This window comes from Cynocephalus volans, chromosome 6 (assembly GCF_027409185.1).
Source record: "Cynocephalus volans isolate mCynVol1 chromosome 6, mCynVol1.pri, whole genome shotgun sequence".
Lineage (NCBI taxonomy): Eukaryota > Metazoa > Chordata > Mammalia > Dermoptera > Cynocephalidae > Cynocephalus > Cynocephalus volans.
In genome coordinates, this window is record NC_084465.1 from 9,799,291 (window position 1) to 9,811,257 (window position 11,967).

Here is an 11,967-nt window from a genome sequence, read left to right on the forward strand (position 1 = left end):
TCTTGGATTGGAAGAATTAACATTGTGAAAATGTCCATATTACTCAAAGTGATCTACAAATTCAATGCAATCCCCATCAAAATTCCAGTGACACTTTTCTCTGAGATGGAAAAAGCTACCCAGACATTTATATAGAACAACAAAAGACCACACATAGCCAAAGCAATCCTGAGCAAAAAAAATAAAGCTGGAGGCATAACACTACCTGACTTTAAACTATATTACAAAGCTATAATAACCAAAACAGTATGGTACTAGCATAAAAACAGACACATGGATCAATGGAACAGAATAGAGAACCCAGAAATTAACCCCTATGCCTACAGCCATCTGATCTTTGACAAAGGCATCAAGTCTACATACTAGGGAAGAGACTGCCTTTTCAACAAATGTTGCTGGGAAAACTGGATAATCATATGTAGGAGAATGAAACTAGGCCTGTATCTTTCAACATATACCAAAATCAACTCAAAATGTATTAAAGAATTAAATATACACCCTGAAACAATAAAACTCCTTAAAGAAAACATAGGAGAAACACTCCAGGAAATAGGAGTGGGTACAGAATTCATTAGTAGGACCCCAAAAGCACAGGCAACTAAAGGTAAAATAAACAAATGGGATCATATCAAACCAAAAAGCTTCTGCACAGCAAAAGAAACAATCAACAGAGTAAAGAAACAACCAACAGAGTGGGAGAAAATGTTTGCTAAATATACATCTGACAAAGGATTAATATCCAGAATATACAAGGAACTCAAACAACTTTACAACAAAAAAACCCAAATAACCCAATTAAAAATGGGCAAAGGAGCTGAAGAGACATTTCTCAAAGGAAGATATGTGAATGGCCAACAGACACATGAAAAAATGCTCAACATCACTCAACATCCAGGAAATGCAAATCAAAACCACACTGAGATACAATCTCACTCCAGTTAGGATGGCTAACATCCAAAAGACTGAGAATGATAAGTCCTGGAGAGGTTGCGGAGAAAAAGGAACTCTCATACACTGTTGGTGGGGCTGCAAAATGGTGCAGCCTTTATGGAAAATGATTTGGAGGCTCCACAAACAATTACAGATAGATCTACCATATGACCCAGCTATTCCACTGTTGGGAATATACCCAGAGGAATAAAAATCATCATGCCGAAGAGATACCCGCACTCCCATGTTTATTGCAGCACTATATACAGTAGCCAAGAGCTGGAACCAGCCCAAATGTCCATCATCAGATGAGTATATAGGGAAGCTGTGGTACATCTACACAATGGAATTCTACTCTGGTATAAAAAAGAATGAAATACTACCATTCACAACAACATGGATGGACTTAGAGAAAATTATATTAAGTGAAACAAGTCAGGCACAGAAAAAGAAATACCACGTTCTCACTTATTTGTGGTAGCTAAAAATTAATAAATAAATAAACACACAAACAAATAAAGGATGGGGGGAAGAAGACAGAATAACCACAAAAATTCCTTGAACTATTTAAGCCAAGTGCACAGATACAAAGTGAGGTGGGGTGGGGAGGGGGTGGAGAGGAACGGGTAAAGGGGCATGAAAATCAAGTACAGTGTATTTTGAGAAGTAAAATAAAATAAAATAAAATAAAAATAAAACAGACATTCTGTTCTTTCACTGCATTTTAATGATAAATGCTTTTTGGGGTTTGCTTTTGTTGATTAAAAATAATTTAATTTTGGAAAACAAGGTGAAGAGATGATGGTACTTATTTGTTTTCAATTAAAAGTTTCCCAAATTTTTCATTGTTTATTTGATTCTTCTTTTTAAGAGTGACCCAATATTGGGGTCAGCCCTTCCATCATCTGTATAAATTAAAAGTCAGTGATTAGATATAGAGATACTGCCTAAGGCGCATTAACACCTACTGTGTGCCAGGCACGATGATAAGCTCTTTTCATTCATTATTCCATTTTTTTGTCTTTACAACAAAATTTATGATATTGGCACTATTGTTATTCACATTGTATGGTTAAGAAAACTGAAGCTTAAGTATGTAAAAACCTGTTCCTTTAGCAGGCGGGACAGCTGCAATTCCAGGCGTTGCAACACAAGAGCCTATACTGAGCCTAACCTTTAACCTACATGATTTCCTATGCCAGCCTAAACTTTATGGAAGATTTGCTTTTACAGCTGTTTTAGCTACATGTTGAGGTGTGTTTTTAGATCATGATGCTGTAAGGATTAATTATACTTTTTAAAGAAACATTTGGGCGACAAGCAAAGATTATGATGACATTGACAGTGTGTTATATTGGAAATGACACTGAACTACTGGCCGTGTGACCTTGGCCCAGTCATTTAACCTACGTGGGCCTCTATTTTCCTCAGCTGTAATATGACAGGGTTTCAATAAATTATTTCTTAGGGCTCCTCTGATTCTATGAAGGTAATAATAATAACAATAATAAAATCTGATAAATTTCTGAGAATGAACGTTAATGCAATTAAAAAAGAATAAGACATCAACTTTGAACTATAACTCACTGGACAAATTCTTTCTGAATAGATTCCCTTCAGTCTTCAGAAGATTTTGGACATTAATACTGTGCTACATTTCCTTTAGTATATGAAAAATTGGACATAATTTCTTCTTTTCATTTTAATATTATTTCTCACCTATCACTTAAATAAGCTTTTTCATCAGTATTTTACTGCTGCTTTTGTCATTAAAATAAAACCCAAAGGCAACTGACTGGAAATTTCAATTAACTCTTTGCCATTTGTGCATTTATCAATTTTGCTTCATTCTACTCCTTGGAGGCAGAAATTAATCACACAGTGATGGGCCGCCATCGGGGACTGTCCTTGCAAGTAGAGCGGTTCAACCGCCACATTTTCTCTGTCTCCATTTTTAGAAATGCATCAACTTATTCATTCTCTTCAATAATGACTCTAAAAGAACCACAAAATTCTAAACTGTAAATAAATATTTAATTCCTGTGCATTTTGAATCTCTACTAGCTAAGACAGGAGAGTAAAGCATGAATGGGGCAGAGATGGTGGCTTGATCATTTCATGCTCCTGTCCTTGTCCATCTCCCTCCTCCAGTGTCCAGGGCACGAGCCCTTAGTGGACACTTACTAAAGATCGTCCCATGAATAAATGACCAAATATCATACTAAGTGTCATACTATGTATCGTAGCAAGTATCATACTAAATATCATAATAAGTAGACATTTACTAAATATCATCCCATGAATAAACGACTCCACTACTCTTAGTGTGGATTAGATCTTCTTTTACTTTTATTACTTTTTCTAATTGAAATTTTTATTGAGGCAGGTGTGGAATCACATGAAGATGTAAGAAATGATACAGAGACACCCCTTGCATATTTTGTCCAGGTTTCCCCAATGGAAACATTTTTCAAGTCTACAGTACAGTATCACAGTCAGGATATTGATGTTGACAAGATCTACTGACCATATGCAGATTTTGTACTTATTTGTGTGTGTGTGTGTGCGTGCATATGTATTTAATTCTGTACGATTTTATCATCAGTGTAGGTTTGTGCATCCACCACCATAGCCCAGATAATGAGCAATTCCAACAGCATAAAAGCCCCTCTTTTTGCTCTTTTGTAACCACCCTTCCCCCTTCCTCCTGCCCCAGTCACTAGCCCCTGGCAACCACGAATCTTTCCTCCATTTCTAAAATTTGGTCATTTCAAAAATGTTGTATAAATGGAATCCTTAGGTATGTAACCTTTTGGGATTGGCTTTTTTCCCTCAGCACAATTCTCTAGAGAGTCATCCAAGTTGTTTTGTATATCAATAGTTTGTTCCTTGTTATGTCTTTATAACAGAGCTATATTCTGAAAATCATCGCTATGCTTTTCTCTTTTGCCTTTGTGAGTAATGACTGATGTCCTAGTCAGTCCAGGACATCCACCTGCCTGCGGAAGGAGTGGGGCAAAGAGATGGGTGAGGTAGGGCTCGTTGCGGCCGTGTTCAGTTTCTGACATGCACCACAGTGCTAGGAATGGTCCTGAATGTGTCCAAAATGGAAGTCTTAATTTTCATCCTGAAGTTCCTAAACTACTTCTCTCCAGGGTCCCGCATTTCAATGAATGGCACCGTCATCCAATTGATCACCAAATACTGTGGGCTGTGACTTCAATGTATTACAATTCCAAATATTTGTCCATCAGCATCACTGCCACTGCTTTGGTGCAAACACCTCTGTCCCTCACCTGGACTCCACACCTATGTTTTAACTGGTCTCCTGTATCCATCCTGCCCCATATCTCCCCACCCCTTCTGTAGTTAATGCAGCACACAGCAGCTGGAATGACCTTTCTAACACATAAATCGGATCATGTCACTGATGTGCTTAGAGCCTTTTGCTGTTTCCCGTCTCACTTAGAATAAAATGCAGACTCTCCATGATGGCCTACATGTGTACCATCTGGCTGCTAGCTCACCCTCTAACTTCATCTATCTCCCGATACTCTGTCCCTTGATCACTGTATTCTAGCCATGCTGACTTTCTTGCTATCCTTGAACAAGCCAAGCATGTCTCTACCTCCCAGCCTTTGTATTGCTGTTCATTCTTCTTGGAAGGCTTTTTCTCCAGATGTCCCCATATCTCCCTCTCCCACGTCATTGAGGCTACTGCTTAAATGTCACCTACTCAAAGAGAGCTTCCCTGGCCATCTTAACACTCTCTATACCCTACACCTCCTTTCTTTTTTGTCATAGCACTTATTACTAGCTAATATTTAATATTTATATTATACAATTCTTTTCTCATTCTTTGTCTATGCCCATTAAAATATATGCTTCACAAAGACAAGAGCTTTTTCTATTTTATTCATTTTTTTATCCCTATCGCCTGGTTCATATAAGCACTCAACATACTTTTCAATGAATAAATAATTTCTCTAAATTTCTTGAATCACACCTTTTAATACATCGAGGGCCAAGCTTTGGGGGCCCAGGTCATAGAGTTCTCCTGTGATATGGAGGCTGTACCCACCCTTCCACCTGCTGTGGGGAAGATTTGAGGCTGCTACTCAGCTGCAGGAGAATTCGATGACAGGGACAGTCTGTAGATTGCATTACCAGCTCCTGGTTCTTCACCCTGCCTGTGTCTGTCCCTTTTGCCATGTGACTTTGCTGTTCCTCCCACTGAAGAAGCAGAGTCTGTCTTCCTTATCCTTTGCCCTGGATTTGGCCACCTGGCTTACTCTGGAGAATGGGATATTAGTGGATGTGACAAGACCAAAGGCTTGAAAAAGCTTGCACGAGTGGGCTGCTGTCTGTGTCTCTGCCATTGCCTTGAGAAGAGTGTGCCCAGGATAGTCTCTGTTCCCAGCAGGAAGATGAAGGATGAACAACAGAGCCACCCCACCCTTAGCTGACCTGCAGATTAGCGAGAGAAACATGATTGTGGTTTTAAGCCACTGAGTTTTGGTGTTACTTGTTAGATGACACTTCTTCTCCTGTCAATATCTAGCCGATACAGGAAGTAAAAGCAAAGTCCGGCCTCGTGAAGAGAGGGAAGGCAAGTGGGCCACAGGGTCTCTGGTCCTCATGGGCCACCCACTCTCACGTGGCATGAATCCTGGGATGAAAGCCATGGTTCTGCCAGGCGGCTGCCTTGGGTGCTGAAATCTGACCTGGGGAAGATGGAGGACATGGTAGAGACTCTGGGGTTTGTCTCAAGTGAGAACTAAGGGGACAGCAAGTAAGCAAAGGGAGGATTGGGTGCTCCTGGGAGCACTGCCTGAGTCGAAGAAAGGGACCCTAAGTTCACTCACCACAGACTTTAACCTCCAAGGCCAGTAAAGCACCCAGGGACCAGGCAGACACAGGACACGGGGCAGGTGGCCAGCACGTATCCAGGTCCTGCCCCACCCATGACGTCATACAAACACTTAAGCCATGACACCTCACCGCCCATCCCCTCCTATATTCTAAACACCTGGTCACCATCTCATAGAAAGAAGCAGGGGTTGGGGAAGACCATTTGACAAACTGAACATTTTTATCCAAGAGGGACAGATCACAACCAGAAGGGGATGTTTAAATCATCCTGTTAGACTCAGCTTTAAACCAGACTGGACATTTACTTTACTTGTCCTTGCTCTCCAGAAGCACTACAAGATCATCAGAGACAGATAAAGACATTGCATTTTCTCTGCACATCCAAGTTGTTTTGTGCATGACAATGTGCAGCTCTGTCATAACCATAGCAACCTCCAATTTGGTCTCCCTGCAGCCTCCTGCTCCCTGTTACGCATTTTCCACTCTGCAGATGGTGTTATCCGGCAAACATGTCAATCTGATCAGGTTATTCTCCTGATAAAAAATATCCTTCCTTGACTTCCTTTCGTCGCCCAGCATAACATTAAAACCTTAACACGGCTTATACATGAGTCCGTAACATGGCAGGTGCATTTACCTCTGTCTGGCTCCAGACACTGCTGAGGGTGGTTCCCTGTACTATGCACTTTCTTCCGGCCTGGGAGCATGTTGGGTGCCAACGCAGGGCAAGCCAGAAGGGCTGGGAGTTAAGAGCCCTGGAAGCAGCCCTCGCTGCAGTGGGATGGGGAGGAGGTGCAGAAAAGCCCTGGCTGCCTCAAGCCTGGTGGAGACACTGAGGCAGGTTCCGCAGCATCTCCTGGAGCTCCCCAGTGGGACTGCGCTGCAGGTGCCACAGTGGTGAGTGGCTTGATAATGCCCCATTCCTTTCTCTGTTGCATTTCTCTACCCCGCTACTTGTGTTTTGTGGGATTGTCGCCAAGATAAACTTCTTGTATTCAAATCCAGTTCTCAAGTAGACTCTATGTCTTGATGGCACAGTGGCAAGGTCACATTGTAAAGGGACATGTGTGACGGAGGTATGGTCGTGACCATCTCTGGAAGCACAACGTGCTGTAAGGCAAATTCGAGGAAGCACAACGAGGTTCATTCAGAATGAAAGCAGGATGTGAAGAGGCGGGCAGCAAGAACGCAGCCCTGACGAGCGGGTCCAGATCAAACCCTCCTTTTCACAACCTCCACTCACCGATTGACTCCAGTTCTGTGAGTAAGATGTGGCTAAGTCCCTCTCTCATGTACCAGTTGTCAAAGACTGAAAACGGATTCTCTCATTGCTCTTCAGTTATATCTTTTTCTGGATAAATATTCTCAGGTCTTTGGATTTTTCATTTATGGGTCTTGTGTCCATCTGGTCTTCTCCTCAGAAGATTAATATCCTTGCTTTGGACACGATTCTCCTATTAACGTAGCTCAGTATTATATTCAGCTAGGAATCAGTCACCACGTAACATTGGCTCCTGTCAAAGTGTCCATCCAAACAACTCCCAGAGTTTTTTCATGATACCAGGAGTCTCCCATCTTATGCGTAAGTGCTTTTATTTATTTATTAATTTATTTTTTGCTCTAAGTGCAGGAATGAAGTTTATCTCTTATTATATTTTTATCCCATCTTTCTAGCCTGTCAAGATGCTTTGGAAGTGTTTTCTATCATCCAGCATATTAAACCATCCCTCTCACCTCGGTGTCATTTGCAAACTTAGTAAACATGCTATTTGTGTCTTTATACAAGGCCTTGATAGAAATTTTGAAAAAGACATGAACAAACAGAGCATACCACTTTAGGTTTTAAATTATGTTTCTCTTCCTTCACTTAAAGATTTCTTGAGGGATTATTAAATCTGTTGCTGAAAACCAGATATATAAATTCTACGACATCACTCATCTAGTAAGTGATTAAAAATGGATATAATTAGGTCTGATGAAATTTCTACTTTGTGAAGATTTGCTGATGGCTAGTAATTCTGACTTCCTTCCAGAAGGACTCAGAGTTATGCATAAATCCATTCTAAAATTTTGCCGTTGGTTGACAGTGATCACACTTTCATGTCTAGCATATATGTCCTCCATTTCCTTTATAAAGATTCTACTGATCCTTGATTAAATACCCTCTTTTCCATCCTTTTTATGCATCCTTTTCCAAGTAGCGCTCATCAAAGAGCTCAGTGTAAAGTCAAATTATTTATTTAGACCCATCTCCCTTTCGTTCTTTTATGGGATCAGTTTCTGATTAGCAGCTGACCTAGCATAGCAACAACTTAGGGGCACCAGTCTCTAGGGGGTGTTGAAACCTTGCTGGAGAATATGAGATATCTGTTGCAAGTTGAATAAGTCTTTACAGATGGATATTTACACAGCTGGGGAATGCAAATAGGTTGTCTCTAACTGAAGTATATGCTGTTTTCAAAGGGAAATTTAAAAATGCTCCTCCCCAATCCTGGCCTTACTAAATGATCAAATATTTAAGGAATACTGACTCCAAGGGGTGGCCAGTGATGAGCATCCCAGGTACCCACATGCCTTTTTTTGGTTTTTGCTGTGACTCCTTCAATTGTACTAACAGAATTTTATCTTCAGAGTGTCCTATTTCTTCCTCGCTTCCTCACCATTCTGGAAGATGCCAGTGTTATCACGAAGCAAAGCTTGGGTCTTGGTGTCACACATCTCGCTTTCCAAATTCCAGCACCGCCACTGACTATCTGGGTGATTTTAAGCCAGTGGTTCTCAACTGGTGGTGATTTTGCCCTCTTGGGGGACATTTGGCAACCTGGGGCTGCTACTTGTGTCTAGTGGGTAGAGGCCAGGGATACTGCCCAACATTCGACCATGCCCCATCACAAAGAATTTTCTGACCCAAATGTCAATAATGCCACTGTTGGGAAAGCCTGCTCTAAGAAAAAAGAAAACCCATTCTGAGCCTTGGTTCCCTCTTCTCTGCAATGAGGGTAGCAATATTCTGGGGCGGTATGGTAAGGAGTATATACAGTACTATATTTACAGCATAATAGGTAATACATAATACAGCTCATAGCCAGAATCAAAAAATGGTAAATATTTTCAATATTTATGTATCAGGTATTGCGTTGGATACTTCTTAAGATGGTATTCGTTTAATATTAAAAAATGTAGTTCATTTACTCCACAAATATTTTTTGAGCACTTTCTCCATGCTAGACACCAATCTGGCTACTGCAAATAGATTAGTTAAAAAAACAAAACCCCCCCCCCAAAACAGTCTCTACCCTCAGGGTGCCAAAAACCTGCAGGTAGGCATTTGTGCTCCCTATTTTGCAACTGAGAGAACCCAGCCTCTGACAGGTTAAAGTAACAAAATAACATGCCCAAGATTTCAGTGCTAAAGAGAGGCAGGCCTGGATTCAAGTCTAAACAGCTTTGCTTGATTCCAAAGCCTACATTCTTTCTGCTACATTATTGTCAGATCCCAGCTCTTAGAAAATCCAGGTTGTGAGACATGTGAGGACTGCAGATCTCACCCCTGTGCTAATCTTATTGATTACATTAGCATCCACCCATGCCCTCTCACTTTGCAGTGTACTTCTAAGTCATATTCTTGTTGCTTCTCTCCCTCTTTACTCTTTATTAATTCAACAAGCATTTATTGAGCACTTGCTCCTTGTCAGGATACAGTGGAACTATGAGATACTGTCTTGGTTTGCAGGGAGCTCATGGGCAAGAGTCAATCTCTGCTAGAAATCAGTGCACTGAGGACCAGTAGCAGAAGCCCTATTCTGCTCTCACGCATCTGCTGCCAACTCCTTCGCAGGAGCGTGGGCTTCCTTATAGGTGTTTACGTGGTCTTGCCACATGCACAGTTTATGTGCACAGCAAAATTTTCCTTTGGTGTACCAAAAATTCTGAGTATAACATTCACTCATCTGAGGCTCATGTTACGCTTTTAGCTTGACACAGATTTATAGCACAGTAAGTTCTTAGTTGTAGAGGATGTTGCTTTTACGATGTTATTTGTTCATGACCTTGAAGGTCCATGCCATATTATATATTGTAATTTTGCTGAAGTGCGAATTTAGTTACACGACCTGAAATACTGATGAACCAAGAGTGTTATTTATAGTGAGAGAACCTAGCAATCACCCAATATTCCCTGCAAAACTTGACTTTGTGGGTTTTCATGATGTAATCAGGTCCATTGTTTCTGGCGTGTTCCTGGTTGATGTTACTTTAGGAACATCACAGTGCGTATTTGTGACATAGTATTTACATGTTCGTTTCATCCACAGTTCCTGGCTTATGCTACTCTCTGACCTTCTCATGCACTCCTTTCACCCGCTCCTTTTTCTCCCTGAGGCAGGAAGTTTTCTGATCTACCTTAGCTGATTGTAGGTCATAAGACACCCCCATTTCAGGAGGGGCCCTATCCCGTGCCCATGAGGAAGGAATGCTGCACAGAGAGGTCAAGAAGAATCTGAACAAACAGGCCTTGCTGGGTTTCCCCACCCAGTCTGTGAGTGTTAGATCAGACCCCTTTTGCCCAATCACATTTCTACACAGTTGTCCATGCTTCAGTCATGCCCATGTAATGAAGCTTCCATTAAAACCCAAGAGCACAGGGTTTGGGGAGCTTCTGGACTGCTGAACACGTGGAGGTTTCTGGAGGGTTGTGCACCTGGAGAGGTCATGGAAGCTCCATGCCCCTCCCCCACACCTTGCCCTATGCCTCTGTTCATCTGTATCCTTTGTAATATCCTTTAAAATCAACTGGTAAACCTAAGTATGTGTTTTCCTGAGTTCTGTGAGCTGCTCAAACAAACTAATTGAAACCAAGGAGGGAGGTTGTGGGAACCCTGCTTTATAGCTCGTTGGTCAGGAGTTCCAGAGGCTTGGACTTGTGACTGGCATCTGATGTGGGAGGCAGTCTTGGGGACTGAGCCCTCACCCTGTGGAATCTGATGCTATCTCCATGTGGTTAGTGTTGGAATTGAGTTGGAAGACACTCAGCTGGTGCCTGTTGAGGAATTTCTGGCTTGCGTGTTAGTCAGTCTTCTGTGCTGCTTGTTGCTGACTAAGAGTATAGGAAAAACACACAGTTTGTGTTTTGTTTTCATACTCAAGTGTCTTTAGGAATATCACGGGACCATAATGTATAGTTTGTGTTGGTGGAGCCATTGTGGCCCTGAAGGTGCATTTAACATTTTCAGTTATTCTCAACTGAACTGTAGTAATGCATATGATGGCATTTGGGCACTCACCAGCGTCTCAGGATGTGTGACTATGAATGCCAAGACATTCCACTAAACAGCCACTTTTTGTTGCTAACTGATGACATCACTCAGCTTTCAGCTGTGTCCCTTCTTCTGCAGCTTGACCATGAATGACAAGTTCTTCTGATCTACTTAAGACTAAGACTCTCATCAGAGAGACCTGGCTTCAAAACTCTGCTTTACCACGTATTAGTTGAGTAACCTTTGTCAAAGGGACCTCCCTCAGCTTCAGTTTCCTCATCTGTAACATGGGGATAATAACCACAGGTCTTATCTCATTGGATTGTTGTGACATTCGGTTGTCATATTTACACATATGATAATAATAATATGTGATGTCACAAAGTCTGTCTTCTATTCTTGTCCACAGACAATAAAAATGGCGATAAGATCTTCGAAATACTGCAACTGTGGGAAATGTTGGAGGAAACTCAGATAAGGACATTGTGGTTAGGTAATCCAAAGCCAGATGTGAGACCATGGCTGGCTGCTATTTTAAGGGTGCAAAGGATAAAGTCATAGCTACTAGATTGTTTTTTCATATTGTGTAACATCTAAGGCCCAATGGTTAATAAATTTTAGTCTTCATTCTCTTTCCATTTCTACCCTTTGATGGATCAATTGTCACTGTCTACCGTCTCATTCACTGAGTATGTGTCTTTCCCTTTGGGGCTTTATGCACAGGCTACTTGCAGACTATCTTCTAGATTCCTCACTCACCAACAGGACTGGTATGTTCCTGGTTCTAAGCCCAGGAACATTTTTTGTTCTTGGCCATGTTCTGGCATGTGGTATAGGTCTTATCCCTCAGAGTGTCTACCTCAGCACTTATATCTCCTGCCAAAATCTTCCTCTTTTCATTTCTAAGGTA

The 11,967-nt window shown here is 41.4% G+C and overlaps 1 protein-coding gene across 1 annotated transcript in view; it reads right to left on the reverse strand.

Moving 5' to 3' along the window:
* Positions 1-11,967, reverse strand: part of CNTNAP2 (contactin associated protein 2) — a 1,419,793-nt gene that overhangs the window by 100,434 nt on the left and 1,307,392 nt on the right. The gene's annotated exons all lie outside the window — the stretch shown is intronic.